Here is a 17,884-nt window from a genome sequence, read left to right as displayed (position 1 = left end):
CCTGGGATGAATTTGCAAAGCTCGACTCTGCACTGACAGTACCTCTTAGGAGGGAAGAACAGGGAATTGAGACACTCCATCTTTGCCAGCGATCAAGAGATCAGCACTTTTACAACTGCTAGCACTGCTAACATTTTAGATGCTAATGGGTATTCAGTGAGTGCAGCAGTAGGTACCCCGATCCTCTGCTGGATTGGGGCCATGGTCTTTTTGCTCAGGGGCACCAGCTGCTTGCTCAGTTCTTGGCAGTGTCTAGGAAAACACTGGCTGCGAAGAGCAGACATTTCCCTTTCCAGACACAACAAAAGCCTGCCAGAAATGTGTGAGCAAATGGAGAGAGGATTTACTTAGATGTATATGTGTTTAGGATCCTATCCAGACATTGTTATCAACCACTTATTCCAGTATGGGGATACTTCAATAGTTTGTTGACAATGCAGTACTTCAGGTATGCTGCGAACATTCAGACTACAATCTTAAAACTGATTTTTAGAGAATCTGCATCATATACCTTAGTAGAGTTTATTATTTCTGAGTAAATATACACAGGATTGAACTGTAAATTTCCAAGAATTATACTACTCTCATACTGATATAAATATAAAAATATAAATAAACACAGCCACAGCAATATTTGAGTTTTAACAAGTCTTGAGAATAAGGGAGTTTTTCTATCTGGGTTGATTGCTAAGTGGTCTTACCTCAAAGGAAGCTCTAGTCTGCAATTCTGAATGCACTAATGTCCTTTCAGTGCCATGTAAATTTCTCTTTACAGTGGTGCCTCGCAAGACGAAATTAATCCGTTCCGCGAGTCTCTTCGTCTTGCGGTTTTTTTGTCTTGCAAAGCACGGCTATTAGCGGCTTAGCAGCTTAGCGGCTTTAAGAAAAAGGAAACAAACTCGCAAGAACTCGCAAGACGTTTCGTCTTGCGAAGCAAGCCCATAGGGAAATTCGTCTTGTGGAACGACTCAAAAAACAGAAAACTCTTTCGTCTTGCGCGTTTTTCGTCTTGCGAGGCATTCGTCTTGCGAGGTACCACTGTATTTTCTAACACTGTTTAAATTTTTATTATGTTGTGATTTAGTTCTCTGATAGGTTTTACTTCTTTGCTCTCTACTTTAATTGTTATGATGCTGTGGTGTTTTATTTGTTTGTTCTAAGTGATCTATTTGACTTTAAAGCTATCTGATTTTAAAGCTGTGCTTTTGCTGCATTTAAATTGTCTTTCACAGTTTCTTCTTGCTTCCATCTTTGGGCTAGTAACATTCTTTCCGCAGTTGTTGCATATAAAAACAATGTTTTATCCTGCTTGTGTATTTCTCTGCCTACTAGACCTAATGTGATTTTTAAAATTATTGTTTTCCTTTGCAGGCCACCCAGAGACCTTCTGTTATATGGTGGCTAATAAATCAATTGAATGATTAAATAAATGAGTACTCTATTGGGCTTGCTTCTAAATAAGCATGCATAGGATTTGCTCCTTCTGCTAGGCATAGTCTTCAAGATATTTAAATAAATCTTACGATTTACATTAAAATTTATATCCCACTTTTCTAGACAAAATGTCAACTCATGATGGCTTTAGAGTATCTTAGGATAAAACAATGACACAAAACAATACCAAATTCATTAAATCAATAAGCCAACAATAAAACAATGGAAACAGAAGAGGCAGAAACCAGGGGAAAATGATATATTTCATATTGTGTTTTAGCATTTTATCTTTATGAGGATGCAGAGGACTGTGTAATTGGGCAGTTGATAGAAATACCACAAATAAAAAATATATTTAAAAAAGTGAATTTTACATTTCAGAATTAAAAGGTATCGCTTGATCTTCACCCCTTGATTGCACCCCTGCTTCGGCCTTGACAAGGAAAACCATTCACACACAAAAAACCCCACTTTTAATTAAAAGTAGCATTTCCTTCTAAGCAGTTGCTAATATATTTATTGGCTATAAGAATTTCTGGGTCTTGGCTGCACTGTTATCTTTCAAGGTTAGCACATACTGCTTGGCAAAACTAACAGTTTTAAGTTCTCAGTGTACCCTGGTTAAAACACAGCTTTCATTAACTTTCATAATAAAATACCACAACTTTATTGAATTAAAAAAAACCCAATAGAAACAGAATAGGGGGTTTACTACAGTGATATACATATATTTGAAAGCATTCTATGTAATCAAGAGTAAATCTATCATAAACAAATGTTACAAACGAGCATTGATTTACTGTGTTGCCAAACACACAAACTGGTCATGGTGCTTCTGCTGTAATGAATAGGCTCTAAGGCTACATTTCTTGGTGCGTTTGGCCGGGAAAAACAGATTCCCTGAGGATAAGGGATGTGGGTTCAAGGCGTCCCTGCGGTGAACAGCTCGGTTTGTGTCAGCAGTTCCAGTGCACATCCTGCCAAGTTCGTGGGAGGAATTGCCACCCGTTCCTGAATGGACACACTGCAAGGACCGGAGAAAAAGCAACGGCCGTGCAGAAAGAAGGTACCTCGAGGACAAAGGTAAGCTCCACAGGGTATAGGTGGGAGCAAGCAAAGAGAGTTTGATCAGCTCCACCAGTAGGGCAGTAAAAAGTGCCACTGGTTTTGGTGTCGCCCAGAAAAAGCAGTAAAAGGTCTCTTGGGCCCCGGTCGAAGTCGTGAAGCGCTGCTGGTTGTGGTTTTGGTTTTTGGTAAAAAAAGGGATTGAGGGAGGTGCATGGGTTTCTGAATGTGCGTGCGGGGACACTCCAGTGAATGTTTTGAGTGTGTGAGACGTTGAAAGCAACGTCTGGCCTGTGACTGAGTGAGAGAAATTACATTAGGAGGAGGGAGTGTCCCAGTGTCCCAGTATCCCAAGTGTTCCAGGGTCCCAGGGTCATGGAGAAAAAGCAGTAAAACAACTCCCATGACCCCCCCCCCCGCAATGTTTCCTGGGGAAAAAAAATTGGAAAGACGCCATGAAAGTAGAAGATTGGGGATTTTAAAAACCTGATGAAAAATAGACTCCAAACACTTATGTGAAGTTCCTAACCGTCCCCCATGGCTTAGGAAAAAATAGAACTGTGATTAGCCCAAGCCAAAACTGTGCCCAGTATGGCAGCAAGTACAAGTTAGAAAAAAACCCAGCAGTCTTGCCAGACCCAGAAGAGGAAGGAGGAATAATTAGCCCCCCTCTACCCTATGCAGCAACTGCACCAGGGCTAAATGAGGTTTCCCCTACCCAACCCCCAAAGCAAAGAGACTGAGGAAGAAAGACAAGAGGAAGTTGAGAATGGTGAAATTCAGAAGGAATCAGGTGAAATGGACAAGCAGACAGTCCAAAAGAGTATTTCAGTATGTGAATTGGCAGAAAGAAAAGAGCAGAAGATTTTAAAGAGCCGCGTGAGATAGAGCCAGTAAGCAATCCAAACGAGTGAGCTGGATGTGGCTTCTTGGTTCTAGAAGCAGCACAATGCAAGGATGTGAAGAGGCAGACAGAAAGAAAAAGAGCAGAAGGCTTTGAGAGCCGCATGGGACAGAACTGTTAAAAAAAGAGACAATTAAACCCGAGGGATTAAAAGCCCTAGGATTACAATACTGACCATTGAGGAAATCCGCAAGATAAATGCCCTCAGGGCAGCGGACAATACTGATGTTGCAATTGAGGCAGCTAAAACTCCACTTTGATGGCCCCGCCCCACCGAGTGTACGACCCCCTGGAGCCATCCGACGCCCAGGACCACAGACCTCCAAGCACCCTAAATCAGAATCCTTCTTTCGAAGAGGACCCGGCCAAAATAAAAAGGGGTTTGTCTTCAAACAGCCAGCAGCCAGAAAGCCAAAAACGCAATCCTGGAGCGAGCGAGGGTGTCCACGGGAGGGGCAGAAGACGCCTAGGGAAGAAACCAGTGTGCCATCTGCAGGCAAGAGGGTCATTGGGAAATGGAATGCCCACAGGCCCCACGCCCGACACACCCCACCCCCACAGGCTGGGAACAATAAGATTTCTCAAAAATGATTTCTAAAAGACTGTTGCAGCTAGCACAGCACGGCTTCTTAAAAGCAAGTGAACAGACTGTTTCTTAAAATTCATTCATGCAAGTAACGGGACATCAGCTTTTTCCCCCCTTGAAGCAGCTTCAGAGTGTTATCTCTTGGCTGCTATCCCAAGAGGAAAATGCTGTATTCTCACCAACCAACTACCCTGAACCCCACACTGTCTGGATTTACAGTCAAGCAACAAAACCCAGAATGCCAAGGGTTACCCACCCCTCTGCCCCAAGCACTAACCTGGAAAGTGACTTTCTTAAAAGCAAGTGAACGCTTTCTGTGAACTTTGTCAAGTTTTTCTTTTTAGGAGCTACTGAAGAAGCGCGGCATGCTCAGATCCAAACGCTTCTCCTACATAGGAATTTTGAAACTTTGGAAGTTTGCCAGTGCACGGGAACACCGTGCCCCTCACTTGGCAGATGAAAACTGAAATTTGCAACATGGCTTACAGGCCACAAAAGCTCTGAAACTTAGAGCACAGGAATGAGACGTTTGAAAAAATCTCAGCTGGCAAAAACTTAACCCAAGGAACAGAACTGTTAACCCCTTGCGAAGTTTCCTGTCAAGCATACCCTTTTGAGTTACTATTCCTTATGTGCAAATGTTATCTATGCAGTCGTTCTGCCGTGTTTTGCTTTCTCTTCTTTTAACAGGTGGACTTTTGCCAGAACGCAGCCTCTGCATCACTAGGAACCAGCTGATGAGGACCCAGATTGGACCCAGACGCCCAGACGCTCCAGCCTTGTTGGAAGGGACCCAAGATGCCCAACGCCCACCAGACGCCCCGATGCCCGTGAGATGACCACCCTGCCTTCCTGCATCACGCTGGTGCTTTGCACGGCTCAAGAATCCAACATGGATTGAAAGAGGACATTTTCTCATTTTCTTTCCTTTCCTTTTGCATAACTGAACTTTATAGAAGGTTGAGGGCCCTTGGATAGCCTTACAACACCCCTGCAGAGAAGGGTATTTGTGTGGGACGTTCAATCAGGGAAATTATGCCCCAGCCTCCTTTCATTATCTTGCCACCTGGTAGAGCTCCACCCAGAGCCTCCAGAAGCCCCCCTTTGAACCACAGCACCAACTTGGTAATAACCCTGTGCACAAATGGCACAGATTAGCACCGTCTGCACTCTGGCACCTGTAGATGCTCTGAGGGGGCTGCCGCTCCTCCCTGTGCCTTGGAATGAATCCTCAGTTACAGCCTCGATCATTCCATCACCGATTTACTGGCTGGCTTTGTGTCAATAAATCAAAGAGCGCCAGTGACAATCTGCAATCGTACGTTCCCAGCCCAAACCGTTACACCTGAGTCCACGCCAGGAACTTTTTCTGGCTGCAATGTGGGCTTCAGAAGGGGGGGGGGGTATCTGCACGCATGCTTCGCCCCCAGATTATAGCGCTGGCCCAAGTATACCAGCCTGTGCCTTCCTGGGACGAGCCTTTTTAAGAAAAAGGCTGTCCAAAGATTAAGAGGGGGGAATGAAGGAAGGTGAGGACAGGTGACCTCACCTAGGCCCGAAGTCACCCTCCCCCCACCAAAGCAGGCTCAAAGCTTCTCAAAGCTTTTCAAAATCATTTTCTCAGCAGCTAAGCATCAGAAACATTCAGCTCTGCTGTAACAAAGGTAGGGAACACAGTCCATTGTTTCTCAGGCTTTTGGCCTTGCTAAAGAACCACATTGCAACTTCCTTTCTGTCCGGGAACCATGCCAGAACAAGAGATTGAAACATATCTGAACACTCTGAAACTCCGCCCCCCCTTTCCTGGGAAGGGTGCCAAGAGTCCAATAGTCCCAAGACAGCTTTCTGTTCATGCTCAGAGGAACTCATGGGCAGGACTCCTGAGGGAGGAGAAAGGAGGAGGGAACTAGAAAGGGGTATATATGCTTGTGCTGTGAACTGTGACTGTGAACTTCGTGCATGCTTTTGTGGACTATCACACTTGCTCCTTCTACCAGTTCATGGATGGTAGAAATAAAAAAGCCTTTTCTCCGAAACTATTCCTTGAGTGTCTGTTGACTCCCACTTCCCTTTCCCAGGCTCAATATTTTTCCCACCCGAGGGCAAAGCCTCATAAGGCTACACTGCTTTATTTAGGCTGTCAACGAACTACGTCGAAACAATACCGGTCCCCCCAAGGATTTGTTGCAGTTAGTCAGCGCTTGCCTCCTGATCAATGCTCAAATTTCAGGGGGCTACGAGGCAGGAGGAGCCCAGACCACTCCACTTATCCCTTTATAAGCGCTAGAAACCAGACCGCTGAAGCTACAACAATTTGCAAGCTGCCCGGCTGAGCGCAAAGGGAGAGCTTTGCAGAGCTTCTGCGCCTCTCTTCTTCTTCCCCATTATTGGGGCCCGGACAGGCGTTGAAGTTACGGGACGCAGCCTCCAGGGGGAGCCCGCGGAGCCCTCTGGCACCGCCTACCTGGACCTCCTCCTCCTCCTACCCAGCGGGCCGCTGCTTCTTACCTGGCATCTGATTACTGGAGTTCCGCCCGGCCCGAGGGCGCCGCGTCCCCTTGGGCGCATGCGCGGCGGCTCCCCGCCTCTCCGCTTGCCCTCTTGTCACCAGAGACTGGCTGCAGCCGCCGAAGGAAGAAGGAGCAGCGCAGGGAGCCGCCGCCGCCGCCGCCTTTGGCAGGGAAGCGTCTCGCTCGGCTTGGCAGGTAAGCCTTTTCTGTCCTTCTCTGCAACTCTGGCTCTCCGGGGCGCCCCAGCCCCACCTGTGGCACCTTCTCGCCTCCCACCCCGTCGGGGGCTCCTCCTCTCCCAGGGCAGGGGCTCCCCGGGGCACCCGAAACACGCAGCCCCCGAGCAGCCGGGACGCCTGGAGGGGAGGCCCTTCCCTTCCCCGCCGCCGCCGCCTCCGTCCCTGCTGTGTTTTGCTAGGCACCCATGGCGGAGAGGCGCCCTTCTGCACCCCTCTCTTTCCACGCGGGGTGCGCCTCCAAGATCACTTCCAGCCCTCAAACTCGACGGAGTCACCTTGCCCAAATACGCTCAGGAGCGGCTCCTTCTCTCCTCCCCCACCTTAGTGCATTCATCAAGGAGGGTGTCTAACAACCATATACCGATGGCACCAATTTAGATGCGAGAAGGGGTGAATGAAGATAGTATTTGATGGGGGGGGGTAACCTGATGCAGCTCCCTAGATAGCACTGCATTTAACGGTGTTTCTTAAGAGAGGGTTGGACACCCAGGATCTATGGTTTTTAAACCCTTGACACTCTTTTAAGTGGTTTTGCATTCATCTAAACACCCTATGAGGTTCCCAGTACTCAGCGCCTGTGGCCCGGCCATCTGCAGACGGCCACATTTTGCACAGTCAGTCTTTCTGTTGTTTTTCAGAAAGCCAGCAAGTTGGAAAGCCTGCAAACGTGCAGAGTAATGTTTGCAACCCTGTGGCAGCCATAATGATGTCTGGCCAGCCAGTCGTCTGCTGTATTATCCGAGAGCGTTTGTTGTTTCTATGCCCTGCTTTCCCGGCTCTGCCGGCTACATAATTTAATGCTGTTCCCAGCTGTCTTCCCCTATATTCCATCTTGAAAGCAGAATAAATTATACAAGGGCAATATATGCAAATTTAATTAGCACAACTTATTCTGAACTTGATCTTGACTGAAGGGGGACTAGAAATTGGGAGGATGATAGAGACAGCTTTGCATAAGAAACGAAGTCAAATGAATTTAAGAGGCAAATTTCATGAAGGGAATGGGAAGGTGCTGGTAATTGTTGCTTTAAAAATCAACATGGAGAACAGATTGGAATTACTCTGCATGAAGAGTTGACAGTAAAACTTTGTTCCTAGAGATAAACATTGTTGGTTTTTCATTAAAACATTGTCTTTAAAGTTTTGATACGAACTTGACAGTTCTGCTGGATGTAAAGCAGAATGTGTCCGTTCTTAAAATTAAAGTGTCCATTGTGTTGTCTAGAACAATTTATCAATAGGAGACCTACTTTCAATAGCATGCTAATACCTTGTAACTGGAGATTACCAATACTGTAAGTACTACAGATTTAAGGTAACAGTATTATGAAATTGAGGTTAAGTTGAAGGAAGGATAAATGGAGTCTCTGTTCCTTCACAGTTAATGTTAAAAGTTCTGGATGGTGGCTTGTGGGGAACAAAACAACTATTTTCTGAAGCAGTGTTTGGTTTGAAAAAGTTGTGAAAGCAACTTTTATTTTGATAGGTCTTGTCTCTCTCATTTGTTCAAGTTCTTCCTTGTCTGCTAGAGCATTAAAAATAAAAAAAGAAATAATGTATGGTTCTTTGAAAATTGCTTCTAACATAGATGAAAGGTTGATAATGCATGCATTTGAATGTCATTACTGCATAAGTTTAATCTATTATACATGAAACAAGGGGGATGGTATGCAGAAATTAAAACAAAATTGTGTGCTTTTTTATGTTTCTGGCAGTTTATGTATGTTTCCTGTTCTCTGTGCATGGTCACATCACCCTTTATCTGTCCCCTCCCCCCCTTAAGTCCTTTGTCTATTCCACTCCCCAAGGCCATTTAGTAGTGCTAGAGTTCTGTTACGCTAGGTTAACATTACCTTGAGAATAAAGAGGGATAAATAATTTATCCTAGTCATTATGCTTTTAATAAATAACTAATGTCCATGTAACTTGCAGCTGACACTTAATACTCAAATCTCATTTTAGAAGGGCCATATTTAGTGGAGAATATTCAAGTGTATCTTAGAATTGTCATTTTCGTTAGAGCAAAACATATTTTGAGTGTCATGACATCTCCTTAGCACCCTGCAAACAAATATATTTTGAAGATTTTAAAATGACCTAGAAGCAAGTTAATGGATATTCTAATAGTGCACATTGAAAAGTCGCCTTGTACTCAGCACAGATTGCTATGGGCACAGGTATGCAAATTTAATTTGCCCAATGCAAGTAGTAAACAGTATTACCCCTAGCTTGCCTAGGAATCTAGTCCTGATTCATAGCCTCATTGCCATGCACATTCTCTGTCAACTGCTGTTTATCACTGGTTGCCATGCTCCTTGGATACATAGGCTACTGTCTCATTTGTTTACCTGCAGCAGCAGTTCTTCACACTGTGTCTGAGAACTGGTTATTTTGAGGAGCAGTACCACTAGTCAGACTGAGCAACTGATAATGATTGGGGAAGCAGAGAGATTTAGGGGGCAATGCAATACAGTGGACTCTTGGGTTGTGAACATGATCCATGTGGGAGGCACATTCGCAACCCACAGCGTTCACAACCCGCAGCGCAGCACCGTGTCTGCACACACGTGGGTCGTGATTCGACGCTTTTGCGCATGCGCAAAGCACCGAAACCTGGAAGTAACCCCTTCCGGTACTTCCAGGTTCGGTGCAGGGTGCAACCCTAAAATGCGCAACCTGAAGTGCCTGTAACCCGAGGTATGACTGTAATCTGGAAAAAGGAGGGGATATTATAGCTGTCATTTGGAGTTTGGGCCTAATTGATTTAACAGTATTTCTGGCCTTAGGGTTTGAGTTAGTAGGTAACATTATGCAGCCACAAAGTTGTGTTTTGCTTGCCTGATATAAGTCCTGCACTTCTGTTAGCCCTCACTCTGTTTCCAAGATCACCTTGGTTCATTGCACTGCCTGTTTCATGTCATCCAGCAAGTTGTTCTGAGCTAGTGATATACCCCCGCTGAGCCATTGCCTCAGTGGATTAGGTGCTTATTGAGAAGTGGCTCAGTGACCCAGCAGAGCCGCTGAGCAACTTGATTTGTAACATGCACCAAATACATGTTTGTAGTGATTACATGTCCATGATACTAGGAAAAGAAACAAGCAAGGCATCCTTCGTATAACCTCACATACCTGCTATTGAATACACAAATTGCCATTTGTAAACCACTGAGCCTCCTGGGCTTGCCGATCAGAAGGTCGGCGGTTTGAATCCCCGCGACAGGGTGAGCTCCCTTTGCTCTGTCCCAGCTTCTGCCAACCTAGCAGTTCGAAAGCATACCAGTGCAAGTAGATAAATAGGTACTGCTGTGGCAGGAAGGTAAACTGCATTTCCATGTGCTCTGGTTTCCATCACGGTGTTCCGTTGCACCAGAAGCGGTTTAGTCATGCTGGTCACATGACCCGGAAAGCTGTCTGTGGACAAATGCCGGCTCCCTCAGCCTGAAAGCAAGATGAGCGTCACAACTCCATAGTCGCCTTTGACTGGACTTAACCGTCCAGGGGTCCTTTACCTTTTTTTTACTATCTTCTACTCTGACTGATAGCAGCTCTCCAGGGTCTCTGCTAGCCACCTTCTACCAGAGAACTTTTATGCAAAACATAGCATCTATCACTGAATAATGGTCTCTTCATGTAGGGTTTAATTCTATACACACTTTTTTCCTAATAACAGAGGTGCAGGAGAGGAGCATTGTCTATTGGTCTGTGCAGGAGATTTATTTTATTATCACACCGATGTTCCTCTTGCCACAATAGTGCTGAAGATGTTGTGCATGCTTCTCCTCACAACAACCTTGTGTGGCAGGTTAGGCTGAGAGCCTGGCCCAAGATTGTCCAGTTAACTTCACAGCTGGGTAGAGATTTTCCAAAGTTCTGGTCCAACATTCTAACTGCTATACCACACTGTCTCTTTAAATGTTTGGCTTTAATGGAAACTTTGAGATTTAACACTAAAAGTGTAGAGGATAAGAGTAGCAGAAGAAGAAGTGGAACATTTCCTGCCAAATAAACATTAACTCAAGGGAGTCGCGTCCTTTGATCAGAGTAAAAAAAAACCCATAGCTTTGTGTTGTGCAGAGATGGCAAAGATTGAAAGAATTTTGCTAGGAAGATTACATTTAAAATATTTAACGAAAGACACATTCCTTGGAATTTAAGATAGGTAAAGCTCTAAGCTTAAGATCTTTAACCAGCTCAACTCCATAGTAAACCAACAGTTAACATTTGTACTTCTATCCAGAAATAGTCCGCTCCTCCTCCTGCACAAGGGGCTCACTTTGCATTTCTGTTATCTTCCTTACAACAAAAGTGATTGAATTCACACTTTTTTCAAAATATTCAATTACATGTTATTGCTCTTTCTTCCTTTTTTATTATAAAAAAATTGCGTCTGACAGAAATGGGCATTAGGGTTACAAACAGGATTAGAAACCTCATTCCTTAATGGAAGAACGCTGAATTGGAATTAATGCAAATTCACTAGTAATGCATATAAGTTTCCACTCAAAGAGTTCTCATTTTTTAAAAAATTAAAATGCTCACTTTTATTATACAATGTTTCTTAAAATATGTAGTAACCTGGTGCAAATCTGCAGTTGAAACTAGATTATTTTTTTTAAAGAAAAGAATCTCATAGTAAACAGCAAGAGAAGTCACAAAGCAGCTTTCTGTCTTATGTTGTTATTGTTGATGAAGGTAGTCTCTGGTGATTGGTTGCAAAGGCTAGTGATGGCAGGAATCTGGGGAAACTTCCAGAATCCTCATCAAAGATGTAACTATTCCCTTGCCTCCGACATTTTTCTTTTTTTTTAAAGTCTACTGATTTGATTATGTCTTGCTTGATTGGGATAAATGAGGTTGTCTTGCAGGCTGTTCATTAAGGGTTTTCATGCAGAGGCCGAATCTAAATGTGGCATTCTGCATTTGTGGGCAACTGCACAGAGTGGGTGTAAGATGTCTGTGAATCTCAAAATGCCAAAAATAGCCCTAAATTGCAAAAGCCTGCTGGCGAGTCACGTGTGTTTATCAGTTCATGCTGTGTACTTAGCAGAGAATTAATCCTTCATATATAAATGTGCAATATCTTGAGTTAGCTATCCCTTCAATTTTGTTGTGTAAGTGAATTGAGGAACCTCTCAGTCTGTTGTCCTACACATACAGGAAAAGCACAAATCCTTATGAATCTGGTGGTGGGCAGGAACTTGGAAGATAAGCAGGTTCTGTGGGTTCTCTGGAGAAAGGGCCTTTCTGGTGAATCCCCATCTCTTTTGGCCCTGGCTTACCCAACTTTAGGGACACGGGTGGCGCTATGGGTTAAACCACAGAGCCGAGGACTTGCCGATCAGAAGGTCGGCGGTTTGAATCCCTGCGACGGGGTGAGCTCCTGTTGCTTGGTCCCTGCTCCTGCCAACCCAGCAGTTCGAAAGCACGTCAAAGTGCAAGTAGATAAATAGGGACCGCTCTGGCGGGAAGGTAAACGGCGTTTCCGTGTGCTGCTCTGGTTCGCCAGAAGCGGCTTAGTCATGCTGGCCACATGACCCAGAAGCTGTACGCCGTCTCCCTTGGCCAATAAAGTGAGATGAGCGCCGCAACCCCATAGTCGGCCACAACCGGACCTAATGGTCAGGGGGTCCCTTTACCCTTTACCTACCCAACTTCAGCAGCAGTCAGTTGCCACCCAGCCCTGGGTGGGCACTATTTAAATTTCCCTTAATGCCCCAGAGTGCCACTTCATTGGGGGAATTGTGGGAAATTAAATGGCACCTAGAACAGCCAGCCAGTGCTGATCAGAGCACTAAGTGAGGTGGGGGGAAACCTAAAGTGGGGGGCTAGACAGACATTAGCACTGGACCTTGCCAGGGATTTGGGGTCTTGACAGCTGCCCATGGGCACTGAGTGCTGATGTCTTCCCCTGAAGGGAAAACCATTACTGGAAAGAATGGCAAGATTATGTCTATATTAGAAGTGGAAAAAATATTTAAAAATCTATTTTTTTTCCTATTTTTCATAGACTCATTTCTGATACGTAAGTTAGCATTCCAATGGACTGGAAAACTGAAATGGTATCTGAAATGGTCATTATCTACATTAAAATTCCAATGTATATATTATGTAAGGTATGATGTGGTCATAGACTCTTCCAATATGCATGTTTAAAATTATTTATATTTTAAGAACTTAAAAGTTCATAAGTTTTATGACTTTAGGGTGTAGCTGGGAAACTGAACAGTTTCTATCTCATACCTTACTGAAGTACCCTCTTAATTAGCTCTGTGTCACATGTGCTTTCAGAAAATGTGGATTGACCCTGTGCTTGCGTGTTGTGTGGTGTTATCTTTGGAGAACTATGTCCATGACTCCAGTGTCTGGTGCTTACCAAGCTAAAGTCCATAATATAATTTATTAGCCACTTACCCAGAAATTGTACAGAGGCCAGTCCAAAGCTTTTTGTATTCAAAGCCTCTTTCCTTTAGTTAGCTTGCAGCTTTTGACACATGTGACACCGAAACATGTTTTAAGGTCTCCTCAGAGGCTAATGCATTGTGTAAGCAAGCCTTGAGTGCTGATTAAACCATATCACTTTCACCCTGTTTATAGAACTAAAACATAAATAAGCTTTAAATGGTGGTTTGTTTTTTAAAGTGTTTTTACAACTTTCCGTCACTGTTTCACTAGAGATTTAAATATTGGAACTTCCTTGTTTCTTATATTGTCTTTACACATGAGGCTTAAGCTGGCTTTTCTTTGAGAGCGTAGAACTACTCTGGCAGTAATTTACATAAAATGTCTTATTTGTCATATAATAATGGTGTGGGTGGCTCTGTGGGTTAAACCACAGAGCCTAGGACTTGCCGATAAGAAGGTCGGTGGTTTGAATCCCCGTGACGGGGTGAGCTCCCGTTGCTCAGTCTCTGCTCCTGCCCACCTAGCAGTTCGAAAGCACGTCAAAGTGCAAGTAGATAAATAGGTACCGCTCTGGTGGGAAGGTAAACGGCATTTCTGTACACTGCTCTGGTTCGCCAGAAGCGGCTTAGTCATGCTGGCCACATGACCCAGAAGCTGTACGCCGGCTCCCTCGGCCAATAAAGCAAGATGAGCGCTGCAACCCCAGAGTCGGCCACGACTGAACCTAATGGTCAGGGGTCCCTTTACCTTCACCTAATGGTGACAAAACATGGCATGACTATCTCTATAGAAGTTCTAAGGTCCTTTTTACTTCTGAAATTTGTGCTTTCCAACACCATTCAATGCTTGGTAAGAACACAAAGTTGTTTTGTCTGTTTTACATCCGAATGAGCACAAAACTGGTTCTTGTATTCATTTTCTTTGTTACCTCAACGTGTAAATCACTCCCTCTAATAGCTGGTTTGGCTGGTGAGTGCTGACAGGTTTGTAGCCAAAATGAGGCCACTGAAGCAAGAGAGAATGATTGGCATGGTTCCCAGAAGTACAGAACATATTTGAGAAGAAATACCCTAAGAGCTGCCCCCCACCCAAAAAACCCAGCCTGGCTAAAGCTGAGCAGGCTGAGTGGACTCGAAAGGTGCAAATGGAAAAGGGGGTGGCATTGAATGGATTGGAGTATCCTGGAAGAGGGCGTTACTTGAATGAGCAGGAGTTTTGTTGCTGTTCTCATTTGTACTTGACTAATTCATCTTTTCACAATGAAGACAAGGACATTTCCAGACTAGAACAATGCCAAATGCTAAGATCAAATTGTATGTAAATTGGCCACTTGGGAAGTCATGCTCAACCATAGTTTATTATGGCCGGAACAAGACTTGGGGGCTTGCATGCTCCCCCTCCCTTATCTGTCTCTGGCATGACTTTGAGGAGGTGATCAAAAGTTTCCATTTTTTGTTAGCCATAGTTTAGTGTTTTATCCCAATTGAATGAATTGTTTTGTTTGAGACAAGCCAGCTTTATCACCCATGTCTCTGAAGTCGGTTTATTCCAAACAAACCACTGTTAAACACACCAAACTGTGGATAATCATTGTGATATCCAAAACAGCTTAATGATTTGTTTAGTCGTTTAGTCGTGTCCGACTCTTCGTGACCCCATGGACCAGAGCATGCCAGGCACCTCTGTTTTCCACTACCTCCCGCAGTTTGGTCAAACTCATGCTGGTAGCTTCGAGAACACTATCCAACCATCTCGTCCTCTGTCGTCCCCTTCTCCTTGTGCCCTCCATCTTTCCCAACATCAGGGTCTTTTCCAGGGAGTCTTCTCTTCTCATGAGGTGGCCAAAGTATTGGAGCCTCAGCTTCAGGATCTGTCCTTCCAGTGAGCACTCAGGGCTGATTTCCTTCAGAATGGATAGGTTTGATCTTCTTGCAGTCCATGGGACTCTCAAGAGTCTCCTCCAGCACCATAATTCAAAAGCATCAATTCTTTGGCGAACAGCCTTCTTTACGGTCCAGCTCTCACTTCTGGGAAATCACTCATCACTACTGGGAAAACCATAGCTTTAACTATACGGAACTTGGTCTGCTTTTTAAGATGCTGTCTAGGTTTGTCATTGCTCTTAATGATAGCATGTTGCTTTTTTCATTTTTGCTTCTGGAGGTAAAATGAATATCTTAAGATGCCTGTTCCTGGAATTGAGCTATATCAGCACTACTTGAACCATCCTGCTACAATAGTTTCTGGAGTAATCTCTTCCCTCGCCATTTCTTATTGCTAACAGTTGAATTCTAAGACAATGCTTAGCTGTAAAATACGAACAGAGGTTTTTGTGCAATGCTGTCTCTAGAAACATTAAATTATTTACTGCAATTTGTTTATATCCTCTTCAGTGTCAATTACGTGCATTCCAAATCCTTTGTCTGAATGCAGCTGCCTGTCTTGCTAAAAATCCTCAAGCCTCAATATCTGCTTGGTGGGGGAAGGGAGTTCAGGAGTTGCATCAGGTAACAACCAGCTCCCTTGGGGGTTTGGATTACTGACTATATAAAACAAAGATTTAGCAATGCAGTGCCTTGGGAAGCTTTGACCCTCATGATCTTTATATAGTTGTTATTATTAAAGATGTTCATAAGACGATTTTTAGGGATTAAGCCTGGTCAAACACACTGAGTCAAAGTACATCAGATTCTACTGTAAATATTGAGTAATGAAGAAAAGCATGGTATGGTCAAGTTATGTCTTCTGGTTAGCTGTGGACATTCTAAAAATAATTCTGGAAAATCTTCCTATCCAAATTGGGGTGCTTTGCTTCAGAAAATGTTCAGATGCCCTAGAACAGAGCTTTCCAAGCTATGTGTTGCGACACGTTAGTGTGTTGGCTGCACTGTGTAGGTGTGTCACACAAACACTCCCTGCTCTCCTCCCGGGGCCGGAAAGGGGTTAGTTTAACCTCTGTGGTTTGCTAGTAAAACTGAATTACTATGTCGCGAAGTGATGTATGTCTAAAAAGTGTTTCACCAACCTGAAAAGTGTGGAAAGCTCTGCCCTAGAGAATGATCTAACTTAGAATGTTTGTTTCACTTATATTTAATAAACAAAGCTAAAAATTTGATATTGCCAAACCTCCCAAAGACCATATTTGTAATTGTCATCCAGTCATTGCTACTAATGAGTTTATGAAATAAACATCTATCTACCTATCTATCATCTATCATCTATCTATCTTTGAGAATATAAAAGCACTGAATTTTTTTCTGACCCACGCTACTGATTTGATTACACCTTCCCATTTCGAATCTCTGGCACCCTATCTGCATAACCTAGCAATTCTAAAATATAGATGCACTTTTACTCTTGCAAGATTGAATGTATTCCCCTCAGCTGTACTTGAGGGATGATTCCAACAGATACTGTGGAGATGGCAGTACCGAATCGGTGGCACATGCTCTCCTGGCTTGCACTCTTTATAAAAATTTGAGGAATGAGAATATCTTTTATTGTCCATTCCGGGTCGCCCAACCACTGCCGCAGTATCCTTTCTGTTGGCAGATCAAGATGAGCAGGTGACAGCAAAGGTTGCAAGGTTTTTAGCTGGGGCAATCAGAATAAGATCCACTTTTTGACTATTGATTCAAAACCCTAAAATGTATTTTATATAATTGACTTTTTATTTCGATTCTTTGTATATCACATTCTTGTTTTATTGCTATGGCCGATGGCTGGCGCAAATAAAGATTCATTCATTACAGCAGAGGTAGCCAACTTGGCTAGCCAACAACAGATGTTGTTGGTTTATATTTCACCAGCCCCAGCCAGCATTACCAATGGTAGGGGTCTTGGGGCTCTGCAACATCTGGAGGGACCTACATTTGCTATCCCTACATTTCAGCAAGGCTCATACCATTCATGACAGAGGAATGAATTGAATATTTATTACGAGATGGAGAAGTCTTTTGAATATTTCCCTCTAAACCACAACATGCACGATACTTGCAGAAACACAGTGATTTTTGAGCTGTTGTGTTTGCAGCAGTTTTGCCTTGCCAACCATACTTTCAGGGTGATAAATTGTCCTTCAGTTTCCAGCTTATATCAGTTTTGTATATTTGATTTGTGATCCATGGAAATTGGTCTTTTCGGGTAGGCAATATAGAAAACCACGAGGTTCAGACTTGGTTACAAAAAGTAATTTGTGTGTCTGTGAACATTAAAAGAAGCTTTAATTCTCATTTATGTAGGCCGTAAGAAAAAGGGAGAGCACCGTATCCACTGTAGGCAAGAACTGAAAGTGTAGCTATACTTTTCTCCCCGTGTGCTTAAGCCAGGCATCCCCAACCTGTGGCTCTCCAGATGTTTTGGCCTACAATTCCCATGATCCCTAGCTAATAGGACCAGTGGTCAGGGATGAAGGGAATTGCAGTCCAAAACATCTGGAGGGCCAAAGGTTGGGGATGCCTGGCTTAAGTGGTATTACTGTTGTACAGAAACTGAGCGTTTAGTTAAGCACAACCGTAGAAGACTACATTTTTAAAAGGAGGTATTATGCAAGTTTGTGCAAGCTGTATATTCAGGCTTTCTTCTTCCTTACAAAGCAACCATTTGAGATGAGATGGGAGGGAGACCGGACAGAGTGTGTGCCTCTAGAAAACCAGTAGGAATACCAGGAAGTCGCTGTTTACTGCGCAGACTTGGTGGGGGGTTTCTTGGCAGAACACTTTGGCAGTTGGGAGATGAAGCCGCA

General features: G+C 43.9%; 2 protein-coding genes across 4 annotated transcripts in view; both read left to right on the top strand.

Moving 5' to 3' along the window:
• The window catches only part of LOC308457837 (cathepsin E-like), a 38,589-nt gene extending 33,030 nt beyond the window's left edge, over positions 1–5,559 (top strand). The window contains exons 8-9 of one of the 2 annotated variants that reach the window (XR_013977117.1): positions 1,816–2,517; positions 4,680–5,559. The gene's annotated coding sequence lies outside the window, so the exon portion shown is untranslated. Of the gene's footprint in view, positions 1–1,815; positions 3,822–4,679 lie in introns of those variants that run through there. The other variant, XR_013977118.1, reaches the window with a different exon arrangement.
• The window catches only part of RAB3IP (RAB3A interacting protein), a 54,304-nt gene that overhangs the window by 23,292 nt on the left and 13,128 nt on the right, over positions 1–17,884 (top strand). Inside the window, exon 1 of one of the 2 annotated variants that reach the window (XM_080972024.1) lies at positions 6,574–6,694. The exons of the other annotated variant lie outside the window; for it this stretch is intronic. The gene's annotated coding sequence lies outside the window, so the exon portion shown is untranslated. Of the gene's footprint in view, positions 1–6,573; positions 6,695–17,884 lie in introns of those variants that run through there. 2 annotated transcript variants of the gene reach the window in all.

Source organism: Podarcis pityusensis (assembly GCF_964106645.2).
Source record: "Podarcis pityusensis genome assembly, chromosome: 10".
In the NCBI taxonomy this organism is placed as follows: Eukaryota; Metazoa; Chordata; class Lepidosauria; order Squamata; family Lacertidae; genus Podarcis; species Podarcis pityusensis.
The sequence above is the reverse complement of the archived record's forward strand: the minus strand, read 5'-3'. Positions and strand labels throughout refer to the sequence as shown.